The sequence below is a fragment of the Parasteatoda tepidariorum genome, chromosome 3 (genome assembly GCF_982258835.1).
Source record: "Parasteatoda tepidariorum strain Cologne lab strain chromosome 3, Ptep-v5.0, whole genome shotgun sequence".
NCBI classification, from domain to species: domain Eukaryota; kingdom Metazoa; phylum Arthropoda; class Arachnida; order Araneae; family Theridiidae; genus Parasteatoda; species Parasteatoda tepidariorum.
The window spans coordinates 25,813,174-25,826,944 of NC_141757.1; the positions used below are offsets into that span (position 1 = coordinate 25,813,174).

Sequence of the window (13,771 nt, forward strand, 5' to 3'; positions counted from 1 at the left end):
AAATGCTATTTTCGACTTCCACTTTAAGTTATATAACTCCTTATCGAAATTCCACTTTACGTTTTATAACTCCTTATCGAAATTCCACTTTAAGTTTTATAACTCCTTATCGAAATTCCACTTTAAGTTTTATAACTCCTTATCGAAATTCTTAGTTTTCAGAGATTTATGTGATATTAGATAAAATGTATTTTCAAGAAAATTGTTTCACTAATGTTTCGAAAATAAAACGTTGAATTGATCAGAAGTAAAAGATAATGTGAAACTATAAGACTCAGAATCTAAATATACATTTTAATTGAGTAGCAAAAATCTTAATACAACTCATTTGTATTAACAGTAACGGTAGTTTTACAGTCAATTTAATTTTTAATTGAGTAGCAAAAATCTTAATACAACTCGTTTGTATTAACAGTGACTGAAGTTTTACAGTCAATTTTTGATTTAGTAATTCAATATAGTATTCTAATATATATTTTTAAAGCCACTGTCATCTGTGCTGAGATATAGATAAATAGTCTTGAAGCCTCATTCGAGACTGTAAATCTTGGGCAACTTCAGAAATTCCTGCATTGATCTGGCGAATCTGTGGTTCAAACATATTCACTTCCCTATGTATTAAACCTAAAAGAAGAAAACTGCATGTGTCAATAGTTTTCAATAATTCAATTCTACAAGTTAAACTCAGTTAGATCATTTAATTTTACTTTTTGAAAATCCATTTAATTCAGAAATGGTTTTTAAATTAACAAAATGTTAACATCAGAAAAAGATATGACCTATTATTTCTTACAGCATTTCGGGGTTATTTATTAGCATAGCACTAGTTGTCTGACTAGGAGGTTTTTTGTATATTTTAAATTAAGAAAGTTATGTTTCCTAGGGTGCATAAGTAGAGGGATGTAAATTTTTTTTTGTGGAAAAACAATACACTTTAGACTTTGATTATTCACTACTTAATTTTTTTAAAATTCAAGTCTAATTATGCTCTCACATCAAAAATTATATTTACATCAAGTTGCTCACGTTAAAAATGGTAAGTTTACAATTTGGTATTTTTCCAAATTTTAGGTAATTTATTTAATATTATCACACTTGTTTTCACTAATACAGTCAGCCAAAGACTCCCTGTGTAGTAAATGGAAACTGGTGCACGTTAAATTTGTTGGGTCACAAAGTCCTCCCTTTCCCATAACAAACTAGGGGGTACTGAGTTGAAGATTGTTCGATCTCTGGTTCAGGTCAAAATTACGATCTGTGGATAAATGAATGGGTCCGTCCTATAAGCGGGTGCGGTAGAAGTCGAATTCTTGGGCATACATGGCACCACTGGAAAACAAGAACCATCGCACCCCTGGCCTACTAGCTGATGACAACAAAAACAACGACTTGCTTTCACTGCAGCAATGCTGGATAAAAGCTACTTTTCTTATTATGTCTTTTTCTGAACTTTAATAGATTATAAGAAACAAAACTTATAACAATTTTCAACTAACTTACACCAATTTTCAACAAATTTATAACAATTAACTTAAAATTTTCAAGACTTCAGAATACTATCAATTTAAAAAAAATAGATGAAAATTTGGGATGGGAGTTTAAAAAAACACAATAAGCAGAATAGAAGTTAGTTGGTATCAAACACAATTCTAATCTTAGATAAATTCTATTGAATAGATTAGATGAAATAAATAGTGCATTAATCAAGATTAATATATTAAATTAGTTTAATTAAAGAGACATAGCAAAAAGTAGCAATATATTTTTTTTTCGTTTAAGCAATTGTTAGCCCAAATTTTTTTTCAGATAACAACAATCATATAAAAATATATAATATCAACTTTAAATTAAATGAATTTGTTTTTTAACTTTTCTATCAATTGGAAAAAAAAGGATTTATGAAAAAATAATTTTTGTTATCTGGCTTGTTTTAGAAAGCAAACAAAAGAGGTAAAGTTAGGAAGGCTTAATAACATTTAAATTTAAAAACGCAATTTGCTTTTTTAAATTTCAGTTTAATGAGTGTTTGATTTAACAATTAAATACCTTTTAAATGTTAGTATCTAACTACATTTTTTACATATTTTAAGTTTAATTCTTAGCTTATCATTTGAAACCATACAATTAATTGTACTTCTAAAATTATATATATAAATTATAAACTGTACAGATATATTATATGAATTCAATAAAAAATAATAATAAACTTTTTAAATTTTTTTTTTGAATAATTAAAACAAAAGCAGTGTCTGTAGCAAAAATAAGTTTATATTTTCTTATCATAGTTTTACCCTTTTCTTAATTATTTAGCATTTTTCACTTTAAACTATATTACAATAGTGTTTGATAGGTTTAGAAGTCATGTCAACCCTAAATCTAATACTTATAATTCAGATCAAATTTAGTTATGATGTGTATATATTATAGAATATTAACAGTATTATATTATAAAGTGTAATAAGTTGTAAAACACAAGAAATTTATTTTAAGATAAATGTATGCCTATTTAAAATATTGAATAATGTAAGTTCTGTTTTGGTTAATAAACATAGACTTTAGATATTTCATGAAACAAAATTTGCGACAGTTTATATTTTGGAAATTTTCAACAATATCTGAAGCTCATCTAAAAATGCATGCACACGCAAGTCTGTTGGTCTTTGAATATGAGAGGTGACAAACACACACAGATTTATTTTCTTATTAACAAATGTACAAAATCTGACATTCATCAATGATGATTAAAAGCGTAACTATCCATCAACGATAAGAGATCATTGCTTCATGATCGATCTTCAATAAGAGATGGTGCTTCGTTAGATGTTTGTTATCGCTGGGATAAGGATATTATTTATAGCGGCAGTTAAATTCTCAAACCAGTATAAGCCAGTATAAAAAATTGTTTTGCGCAGGTACTCTTGACTAGTTGTTGCATGAATCCCGCGAATTTGTTAAGTTCCGATTTTAACTCAACGCGGGTAATGTATTCTCCTGCCATAGACTGAATTATTTCTGCATTTAAGGTTGTTGTTTTTTTTAAAAAAAAAAGTCTATTTTTCCAGTTTCGGACAATGGAACATGATGAGTAGACTTAATTCAAAAGACTTTAGTAGACTTTTTTCAAAATTTAAAAAATGCTGGGCGATACTGCTGATTACGACCTCTGGATTACGACTGCCATTACAATTTCTGCGTCTCGCAGTGGACTGCTTGTTAAGACATGGTTCCCAGCAGATCACCGAAGTCAAGCATCACTGGCTACGGTCAGTGTGCGGGTGGGTGACCACTTGGATCAGTCTGCGTAGGGACCGAGGGTGTGCGGTATTGGTCCTCGTTAAACTGTTCTACCGTAAAGTGCTCGACTTCGCGCGCAGGTCGTCGGGCTACCGAAGCGGGGGTGCCATCCCCTCCGCAGAGGTGTGATGGCATGTCTTCGGATCATCCTCCGGGATGTTTCTCAGCCCATTGTGCAGCTCTAGTGCAACGTAAATTAACAACAACAATTTCTGCAACACGTGTCCCTATTGCATGGGCCCTAATGTTCGGAGCAAAGGCCTCCACAGTTGTGGCATCTGGTCTGGGATTTACAGTATTTGTCGGGATGGCCGAAACCCCAACAGTTCTTGCATAAAGTTAATTTTTGTTTTGATAATTTTTTGTTTCATAGTTTTGGTACCAAAGAAGGATTTCCTCTGGATTAACTGTACCTAAGATGATAAATAAGATTGCAGTTGACGGTTTCCCTTTTTTAAGAACCGACGAATTTCAAGAGCCTGTACTTTGTTTTCTGAATTGAACTCCCGTCTAACGTCCGAAACCGAGGTTTCGACCGGAAAGTTTTGGAGGATGAATTCGGTGGTAATATATTCTAGAAGGTATTTAGCTGATACTCGAACCTTCAGGATTGTGTTTAGTTTTAATATGTGTTTTGCAGTTTCTAAGTTCCCGCATTGTATAAGGAGCTCCCTTCTTCTTTGAAATATTATGCTTTTAATTCTTTTGGTCAGTACAGAAGCAATTGAGTACTTTAAGGCTTACCGGTGGGGTCTTTGGTACAGTACAAGATTTGTCTTTTGCTTCAATGCTAAACCATAAGTCTGTTGCACCATTATTTTTGGTTTGAACAACTATATCTTCTATGAGCTCCTTAGAGCACGACTGGTGGTCTAAGAGACTGGTCATTTTGACCGTATAGCCCCCAAAGAGTAGAGAGTCACAGTGGCTAACCTGTTTCTTGGTAATCCTGAAATAAGGAGGACATTATCACCTTGCTTCAAATTCATAGATGCTCGCTTGTCATCCAAAATACAAGTAGTGCTGTGTTGAAATATTACAATAATTCGAACAACTTTAACGGGGTCTGTCTTGTATTTGTTGATTCATTTGTTTTTAGAAATGCTCAGTTTTCAGATGAATGACATGAACATGTAATCCAAGAAACACCAAAAGTTTTAATTCCAAGCTTTCCGCAGCAACATTTGCAATATTTAATACCAAATATAACGTTTCAAAACGTGAAACAAAATTTCAAGTAAAACAAAAAAGCTTTATTAAAACATTTCGTTTCGCTTAACAAAAGACTTTCCACTCATTATTAACATCAGGCTAGTAACGTGTTAAATTTATATCTACCAAAAAACCTCTCTTTTCTCAATTATAAATTTTATGAGGTATAATTAATATGGTTGTTTCCATACCAACCCCACATATACCTCATATATACCTAAAATAATCTCAACACCACAAAACAACTTCAAAAATACATTAAATTTTGGCAAGAGTGTTTCCTAAGCCCACTACCAATAGCATATAATGCAGGCCTGCAACATAAAAAGTAATAGTACCGATATTTTCATTAAATACTTGTATGGCTTCTGGGGATGAGGGAAATCCGCCAAACACACCCACCAACATAAAGGTAGCGGTTTTGAGTCCCACTAATTTACTGATGACTCCATCTCGACCTCTACAGCTTTTAATTTCTAGTCAAATAAAAAATAGCGCTTTATTTATGTCAAACGGGAACTGCACACTGGAGATGGTCTGAAAACATCATCATTATCTAGAGACATGATATCAAATTTTTGATCCTCTGAAGAAGGAATAACTCCTCCCCTTAAATAGCCCGATGACTTGTGGAGCCTCTTGCGATAGAACAGTTAAACGAGGACCGATCACGCAACCCCTCTGTCCCTTCGCAAGCTAGTAATTAGAATTCTCTCCCACTCACTCACTGCCAGCAGCCAAATTGACTTCGGTGATCTACAGGTGTCTTAGGCGCACTCCGCTGTGTTACCAAATATTAGAATAAAGCACACTTTTGAGAAGGGTCTAAAGTCACATCCAGAGTAATGATAGATTATTTTGTGACTTCCTCTATATCTTCACTCAAAACTTTTTTACTTTCTCTTACTTCAGTTTGGAAAGTACAAAGGAGCACTCGAAAAAAGATTCCTCGCATCTTATATTAAGAATCATTCAAGAAGGTCACAAGTTCGTATGTCCAGGTCACTGAAAAATTTTAGAACTTACAATTGAATGAAATACACAATCTTTATTGAAATGAAACTGCAACATAGAGGGGTTAAATAGTTATTTTCAAATATTACTTCATAGCATCATTTAAAATCAAAAAATTTTAGATCCGCGATCTTTCAAAAATTTTAACTGTTTCAAAAACTCGGTTTTAACTGAATGATTAGTAGCTATTGTTGTTCATTTACGTCGCACTAGAGTTGCACAATGGGCTATTGGCGGCGGTCTGGGAAACATCCCTGAGGATGATCCGAAGACATGCCATCACAATTTTGATCCTCTGCAGAAGGGGTGCCCCCCCCCCGCTTCGGTAGCCCGACGACCTGCACGCGAAGTTGAGCACTTTACGGTAGAACAGTTTAACGAGGACCAATACCGCACACCTTCGGTCCCTACGCAGGCTGATCCAAGTGGTCATTCACCCGCACACTGACCGTAGCCAGTGATACTTGACTTCGGTGATCTGCAGGGAACCGTATCTTAACGATCAGTCCACTGCGGGACGAATTATTAGTAGCAGTAGTACTTTATTTACATCACACTAGATATGCACAATGGGCTGTAGGCAACGTCCTGACAACCGGCTGGACCGATACTACACACTCACAATCCCTTAGTTGACTGTTCAAATTAGTTACCCACTCGCTCACTGACGCTTTACTTCGATGATCCACTGGGAACTGTACCTTAATTAAAGAATATAGAAAGAGAAGAGTTCAACTCTTAGAATACGTAACTTAAAGCCGGGAACTGCTAGGTTCGGTATGCTAAACCAGAAAAACAACTTACAGTATGAGTGACATGGTAAGGAAATGATTTACATTACGTCTAAGAAAGCTAGCCTTATTTCTCTGGGTATATTCTTTACCTTAACAATTAGTCCGCTACGGGACAGCTCAATTTTTAAGAAGAAAAAAAATCGTCTTTTCTGAAAGCATTATTTAATTAACTTTTTTTTTATTTTTGGTAAGCATACATAACCAGGTTTTTCTGCTCAATTTAGGTTTATACTGCCGTGCAATTAAGAAAACAACGCAAGTGCTCCACGATACATTCAGAGTAAAGTGACTTGGAAACTATTTTCTTTCTATTGCTACTGCTATGAACGCTTAAAAAGAATTTCAAAAAAATGATAAAGCAAAATTCATTTTTGAAAAAAAAAAAAACTTTTTTTTTGCAATATTTAGAATGCGTACAGAAATTCCAACTATATAAAATTTCAATTCTGAATAATTTGTTTTTCTATTTCACAACAGTGTAAGCCTTTGTCAAGTAGAACTACGGATCGTACAATTTAATGAAAGACAACACGAAAAATGAATCCAGGGTTATAGCGAGCTTCGAACTCGCTACCTCCACACTAAAGAGCGCTTGGCGAACGATGCCGCGTGACCAGATTATTTCATTGATAACATCCTTTGAAAAATAGGTAGATTGAGACGGCTCAAAGATTACTTAGCTTGGGTTAGGATAAAAGTTATTATAGTTGCGGTTTGATACTGCTTAATAAAGGTAACTACAAGATTTAGGGTAGACCATGGTACGTATTTACGTATTTTTTACTACTAATTAATTTGAAATTTAGCGTACGATTTTTTTTTAATTACAGCAGATGGTGGTGTTGAAAACCATTTTATTTATTATCAAATGACTTTTAAAAATTTCGTTTTGTTAGACCAGATTGCGTCAACTGAGTAACAATATTAAGTGGAAGATTAAGCAAAATTTTTATTCTTTTAGCTTTTAAGGACATTCTATGTCGAAAAATTGCATTGTTAAATAATAAATGTTAAAGATAAAACATCTTATTTTCTCAAAACTTTTCCGACATAAGTTATGAATGAAAACTTTTGTATATAATTTTATTGAATGATAGAAAAATGCAATCCATAATTAAGCATTTTATTTTTTTAGTCTTTATTGATATCTTAAATCTAATAATTACAAACATACATAATGGTGGAGGCGAATCTTCTAAACGCACCTGAGAAAAGGTGAAAACGCAGTAGTTTTAGAAAATCAATTTGTTTCAATGGTTTTAGAAAGAATATTTAACAAAATCTTTGTATTCTTACTTAATTTTTTGAGCTAAAGTTTTTAGATATATGCAATCATAGATTTTGATAGGCTCATATATTGGAAACTCCATAACCACAGTTTTTAATATATCTTTTATAGGATGCTCAAAATGATATGAAAACACATACATGTAAAGTAAATGTTAAGTAAGAAATGCTAAGTAAAGTTCAACGAAACTTAACGCAAAAACGTTATAAAAGCTTGAAAAATCTTGAATACGAAATTTTAAAACAACAGAACCTGATTGAGTGATAAAGAAAACCGGGAGGTGAAAGGCAAATGTTTGAAACATATCAGGTTTAAATTTAATCATTCTTTCCTCAATGATGATTCGTAAGATTTCGAAAAGCTTATTTTCTTCCTTGTTTGAAAATTAATCTGAGACGTCTAATGTAGATACTGTTTTTACTTTATTTTTTAATACAATTCTAAAATTATAAAATAAATTAAGAACAGTATTTACTGAACCCCGTTTATATTTTATTGCTTTGTCTATTACACTCAAATGGTTAAAGAAATCAGCTTTATGTACATGTGGTCTGAACTTGTAAATATTTCCTAAATTTATTTTAGAACATCATAAAATTACTTTTAATAATATAAAGCAAAAGTGCATACAAAATACTTCAAATATTTAATTTATTTCTAAGTTTCTTTAGGAAATTAGACATCTATTATTTTACATGCGAAGAAATAATTTAATTGGAATGTACCGTAAAAAAAGTAAAACCTATAAATAATTTTAATTAGGCGTTCACAACTCTAAAATAACACTTACAGGCTTAAAAGTAATTTTTTTTAAAGTTTATTAAAACAGTATACTAAAAATTAAAAAAAAATTTAAAAAAAACATTTTTCAACGCGTGTATTTGAATTTTATAGAATTTTGTGCCATAAAGAACATTGGACATATCTTTAAACTTACGTATTGAACATGGTAATAATATTAGTCCGAGACAGACAAGCTATAAAATGCTTAATATAATTTTTGGATTCAAATACTTAAAGACGCATAAATAAGTACCTAAGCATTGACAGAAAAAAAAAATTGAAATTTTCGAGAGCATAAGAACTAATCTAACAAAATAAATTTCTCAACTTTAGTTTGCTTAGCCATTGAAATTGTAACTACTTAAAAATACCAAGATATTTAAGGAAATACATTTATCGAAATATCGTTCTGAACTAAATTGGCCAATTGATGACAAAAGTTAATTGCTCTTGCTTTAATACAGAAATTTTTAACTGCAATTTTTATTGCCTAGACCTGTAAAAAGTAATGTGGTTTACAGAATTTCATTGCATAAATTTTCTACTTTAATAAATTTCCAACATAGGAAAAAAAGTTTCATATACATAACATAACATAAGTAATAATAACTATATTTTAATAGCCTCAATAACTATATTTTAAATTACGAAACTCTACTCTGAAAAATTGTGAAATCATAGCTGCCAACATGGATAGGAAGAAATTTAGTAGATTTTACAAACTAATATAAATTTCATGATAATTGTTGCAGAATGTACTAAATATTTTACACAAGAGGAATTTTAGAGATTTTTCTAGTCATCAAAATATAAAAACTGCAATATTTTTCAGTTAAGATTGATATTAAACATACTTGAAATTTTATGTGTTATGTTTATTAAATATTTGAATATTAACAGGCATTTAATTCGTCAAAGATATTTAAGAGATTTTTTTAAATTTATTTAAAGCGAAATATCTGAAGACCTGATTTTTGAAAATGAGGTTCGCTTCATTATGCATTGGTAATACTTAGTTAAATATCCCAGCACAAGCAATGCGTACAAAAATACTATTTCAATCGGGATTTTTTTTTTTTTTTAGGAAACTTTACGGAATTTTCTAAGATGTACAAAAACCAGGAGAATTTTAATTAAACCAGTAAATCAGGAGAAAGTGGCAAAATCCAGTAATCTACAAGAAAATTCAGTAGAGTTAGCAGCTTTGTAAAATCTTTAGTGCGAATGTGTTTACTAACTTCAGTTCTTATAGATGTTACAATAACAAGCTTTTACACAAGGAAAACATTATTTTTAGAACTTATATCCAGTAACTAAGCTCATTACGCACAACAAAAAATAGTACCATATTAAAAAAGTATATGAGAGGTGTTAATAGGCACTCTGTGAAAATAATACAAAACTTTAACATCAGACAAAAGATTGTGCTTTTGTTTGATACATTATGTGTGCTTTTTTCTTTTTAGATACAAAATTAATTTTACTTTTAAGCAACTGTACTTTTACTCTACAATAACTTTATTTGAATAAAGACTACATTTTACTATAATTTCTAATAGAATTGTAAGTTACTATTCAATCGATTTTAACAGAATTGTATACCAGCATTAATTGAAATGAACCAAAGAAACAAAATATATGAATGCGCATTACGAAAATTAAGGAACTTGAATTATTACCAATGACTTAATCATTAAATCATGTATTTTAAAAACAAAACTAAACTTTTTATAAATTAGAAACAAAAACCTTAGCATTACTCCCAAACTGCAGATTAAATTTTGTATAGTTATAAAAATGTACTTTGGATTACTATTCACACAACTAACAAAAGAAGAATAATGAAAACTCCAAATGCTTTTGAAAATGTCCATGTAATGGTCAAATTAAAATAATTGATATTATAATTATTATTCTAAAATTTCTAGAAGAAAAGCCGATTATATCACAGAAAACTTTAATATTTTTGAGTTTCAAATTAAACTATAAATATTTTGATAAAGCTGTAATAAATTGCATTGCTTTACCCAAAGATGGGAACTTATTAGTTTCGGGAGTATGTCAAAAAGACACTTAACTTTTATTGATGTTAGTAAGGCAAAATTAATAGTCGTAAGAAATACATAATATAGCCAATGTAGTAATAAGTTTCTTAGAAAGCCTTAATTTTATAAGTACTTGAAAATCTTAATAAATGACTTACCCTATAAAGTATTTAACAACTAGTTTGGTTTGTAAATAAACTTTAGTTGTTATACTGAACTTGGAAAAAACAATAAAAAGAAAACCATTTTAAAGACATCTATATAGAAAGTTAAATAAGCCATCTAAATAGACAGTTCTCTAGCTATTGTTTCACCAAGTTTATCTTCTCCACAATCAGCAAACTGTATGCGCGACACAGACATGCTTCCATTCAGTCTTATATATGAATCATGAACCACTAGAGAAAACAAAAGTAACAATAACAATACTATAAAAAAGTTACAATGCCAAACGAGATAAATTTCTCATAGTGACAAAAAAATCCTAATATTTTATTACTCATTTACAGAGTTAACTGATTTTTTTATAAGTTAACTGATATATAAATCTCATCTATCAATTTAGAATGTAAGGAGTACATTTCATACGGTAGTTATTATGAAATTTAGATAGATGTAGACGAATTGTAGATCTAAAATAAAAATACTCCTAACTTTAATCACAAATTTTCCTCAATACAGCTGTTCTGAAAAATGCAACCATTATCTTTTAATATTTCTTATTATAAAATATACCTAACATAAATTTTAACAACCTTCCTAACTTTTCCTCCTGGATTCGTGTGAAAATCGTGTTAGATACGTTTTTTCAAGTTTAGGTGTAAAAGTCAGTCGGAAATAGTAACCCAGCAGTCCTCCTACGAGGAATTTTTTTTAACCCCTAGTGAAAGCAAAGTTATTCCGTTTTGGACTCGTTCCAGACAACAAATACAACTGTGGTTCCATCTCCGATATTGATCACACTATTCTAGTATGCCCTCTCTTTGATCAACAGCTCACCACCCTTAAAATACAGCTAGGACTTGGGGCCTTGTCGTTTTTATACCTTATGGACACTTCGGACAAACGCAAGCTACAATATCTTATGCATTACCTAAAATCTATCCGCTTACTATTGGCGATTGAAATGGGCTGCAGGTGGCGTAGAGCAGAACTCTCTACCTATGGCAACACTTTGCACGCTTTCCCCATTAGCGTGTGGAAAGTCATAGAGGAAGGAAGTACGTTAGTTTCTCTCTTGATTTTCATGTAGATTAAAATCTTTTAAGTTGAAAAACTATATGGAACTGAAAACTATATTGAACATAGTTCTAGCGAAAAGTATTCGCGATCGCAACGAACTATAGGGGGCGTTGTTGTGTGAGACGCATACCTGCGATTTCTATATGAACCGTCATTCAGTTACTCTGGAGACGTCGTTAATGTAGCGTGTAGCATTGCAACGTTCCTTCTTTAATGTGGCTTATTAAATTTAAAAAAGAAAAATGCTTGATCTTCTTTCTTGTACAACCGAAAACAAAATGGTATCTCTTTTTATTAGAGAAGGAACATCCAAAACACATCGGAAAAATATTTGTGCATTAACAGAAAAAAATATGTATATTCTTATAAGAGTTAAAACCTAATGCCCGAGAAATAGTATTACTAAATTTAATGATATAATATGAAAGGACCATTTAAACTTTACATTCTAGTTTTAAGAATCATATTAGTTCAAAAATTAAAATGAACAAAAAGTATACATAAGCCTCATAATTTTATGAAATTTAATTTTGTAAACAACGTTTTTTGACAACAATTTTTATCAAAAAATTTCAAGTTTCAATAAAAATCATTATTTAGAAACTAAGAAACGTAAAATAAAGAATGCTGACGAAACAAAAACAAAAAACAATTCTTTTTTGTCGCCATTTTTAGTGCTACGAATATTCGTCTTTGGGATTTGCCAAAAACAAAACAAGATGCAATTCTATTTTTTCAGGAGGGAAATATTTTACCGAAAAAACGAAAATGTACCAATTCCCACAACATAAAACTTTATCTTGGTAAACGTACGTTTTGGAAATGTTATTTCATTTGGAATCTTATTCATCAGAGTTCATATGGCGATATGATTGTTTTGAATCTATGCTAAACTCTATATCGGCTCATTTTCCACCGAAATCCGATTAACTATTTTGATTTTAAATAAAGTGTTTTATTTTATGAATTGTCGCAAAAATTTTAAGTGTAGATTGGCGGCACTTAAAAACCGCCAAATCTGTAGCGGCGGTGGCGTTAAAACGTAAGTACCGAATTTTTATTCCATACTTTTCTGAATCATATTATTTCAAACATTGGAATATACAAGAAGTATACATAAACACATAATGTTATACCATTTAATTTGTCAAAAGTATTTTGAGAACAATTTTTATCAAAAAATTATAAACTAAAAAACGGAAAATAAAGAATTCTTAGGATAAAAAAAACGATTTTAAGAATTCTTAACATTGAAATAAAAACCTTCATATTGTTTCTTTTTTTATTATTCTTATAGTTCTTAATCAGACGTAAAAAACCATTCTGTAGAGAACCATCATCAAATGAAAAAAAAAATATTTACAAGCAAATTTTTTATTGCAAAAATCATTGCACTTACCTGATTTATGATTCCCGCAGAATTCCAAAATGATAAGTTCCTTGTTTGAAAACTTTATTCTCAAATAATAGATACATAGTTTATACCTTCATTACTTTTAGATAACATACTACACAGCAAAATTTTATAATTGATATGAATTTGAATATGTAGCTAAAAACAGAATAGTTGAATTCTAGTTGAACTTATTCTTTCAAAATTAAAAAAAACTTACCAAGAAAACGATTTAAATTAATTAAGAATCAGCACAAATGGCACTATTTCAAGTAACTTAGATAATTTTTTATTGTTGTTTTCCGAATTATATGGATACAGAAATATATACTATTCTATAACGAAGAAGAATATGCTATAACTATTACAATTCTGTATGTTCTGAATTCATATTTATTCACTGGAATGACGAAAGCAATGTTGACTTCGCTTTAATTCGTAATGAATTGAAGACAGAAGAAATGCATTTTACCTTAATACACACATCTGTAACAGTATCCGAAATCGGAAGTCATCAGTTGCAAGTTTGTTGATAATAGAAATTAAAAATTATTGAGGAATTTTTCTTCAAATGTTTGGCGTGTTCTGTTCCTGAAAGATTTACTAATATTCTGGAGATTTTTTTCAAGTTCTTCGGCCTGTTCCTTAGGGAAATTTTGTTTCTTATTTGCTGCTAAAAATTGGCGTCTGATTCAGTCAATGACTT

The 13,771-nt window shown here is 30.7% G+C and overlaps 1 long non-coding RNA gene across 1 annotated transcript; it reads right to left on the reverse strand.

Annotated features, from left to right (window-relative positions):
- Positions 1–312: 312 nt before the first annotated feature.
- Positions 313–11,423, reverse strand: LOC139424982 (uncharacterized). Its single transcript, XR_011636132.2, has 3 exons — positions 11,186–11,423; positions 10,589–10,828; positions 313–624 (listed from the first exon to the last, which is right to left on the reverse strand). It is a non-coding gene; the product is annotated as an uncharacterized LOC139424982 (long non-coding RNA).
- Between the last annotated feature and the right edge of the window lie 2,348 nt (positions 11,424–13,771).